This window comes from Aricia agestis, chromosome 16 (assembly GCF_905147365.1).
Source record: "Aricia agestis chromosome 16, ilAriAges1.1, whole genome shotgun sequence".
Classification (NCBI taxonomy): Eukaryota; Metazoa; Arthropoda; class Insecta; order Lepidoptera; family Lycaenidae; genus Aricia; species Aricia agestis.
In genome coordinates, this window is record NC_056421.1 from 926233 (window position 1) to 927883 (window position 1651).

Consider the following 1651-nt stretch of genomic DNA (forward strand, 5'->3'; position numbering starts at 1 on the left):
ATGTTTCAATTCGTAATTCAAGGCAATTCTGGTCATTCTGGTCAGCCGGACGTGTCAAAATGACGTTTGATTGTGGTACACAAATATTATTCAGGAGCTGGCGAACAAAACTGGACAAGTCCACCAGAGTGCGAAAATATATATTTTTTTCGAATCATCTTAGCTCTTGATCCATCTGCGTCAATTCTTGTTAATATTTTCAATCAAAACCGGTTAAAATGCTTTATAAATTACTAATCCGGTTCTGTTCGCCAGCTCCTCAATAATTCATTTTCGCTCCACATAAAGACTATTTGTTTGTAATGGCACAAAAACCTTTCACCTGATAAAAAAATAATTGAAAATAATTTTCGTGTGTTTAGTCAGCTGGCTCGTTGGTCTAGGGGTATGATTTTCGCTTAGGGTGCGAGAGGTCCCGGGTTCAAATCCCGGACGAGCCCAATATATTTTTGAGAAATTTCTCTCTTATTTTTCGAAGCAGGTTAATACGTTTTCGATTTTCCGTGCATTTTCAACAGACACTGGACTCTTTACAGCACTTCCACGATATTGGCTTGTCGGTTGGACGTGATACCTAGTGCGATATACTTTATATCACGTAATCACTTGATATAAAATACGATATTGTATTCTTAAATTCTGTATACTGTTACAACAATGTTTTAGAATGACGTCTTTATATTAAAGAAGGATTTAGATTTTTTTTGTTCGGTGCTCGTTTCATTTGAGTTACAAAATATATATATTTTTTTATATTTCGCATATTATTATACTCAATTAGATGTCGCCCGCAACTCCGTTGCGCCAAAATTCGTTTATCTCATGGAACCATACTTTTTCCAGAACAAAAAGTATCCTATGTCCTTTCCCGGGACTCAAAGTATCTCCATAACAAATTTCAGCAAAATCGGTTTAGACTTTTGAGTATGAAGAGGTAACAGACAGATAGGCAGACGGACGGACAGACACATTTTCACATTTACAATTTATAGCGTTTATATTAATTAAAACATTATGTGTGTAGTTAGTCTGTGCAGTTAGAAAATTAAACCGTTCTGAAGTTGTCCGTATTAGCATACTACACTATTGGGCCGAAACGGTGTACCGTGTATGTTGATTAATATGTGGCCAACCATGCCCTAAACCTTCAGACTTAAAGCATATTTTTAACGAAGACAGGACTTTTCATCGTTTGTTCGTTTGTAATGTGTGGTGTCCCAAACAGCACAAACCACCAAACGATACAATGATAATATGAGTACAATATCCATGAAGTTCCTTCTCTACCACTTTCATAATGTTGCCGCTCCTCCTCCTTATATTTTCAGATTTCAGTATTCACAAGGATCATAATACTCATGAAAGGATAAAACAACATGCTCAAGTCGTTATTCTAAGGCACATGGGCATTGGGCACATTGCCAGAACCATCTACCATGCTAATCACCAATACATTATTTATGCCATATTAATGTGGTTTGTTCTGCATCATTAAACATCTGATGAAAATGCTTCCTTCGAAGAGGACACGACATAATATTATTATGGACAGTCGTCCTCGAAATGCCTATTTTATGGTCGAATAAACAAGAATGTTGATGAAATACATCTCCTATTTTTCCAGCATAATGGGTATTGTTATTACATGATA

The 1651-nt window shown here is 36.1% G+C and overlaps 1 non-coding gene across 1 annotated transcript; it reads left to right on the top strand.

Annotated features, from left to right (window-relative positions):
• The first annotated feature begins 368 nt into the window (after positions 1-368).
• On the top strand, positions 369-440 carry Trnap-agg. The gene has a single exon. It is a non-coding gene; the product is annotated as a tRNA-Pro (tRNA).
• Positions 441-1651: the final 1211 nt, after the last annotated feature.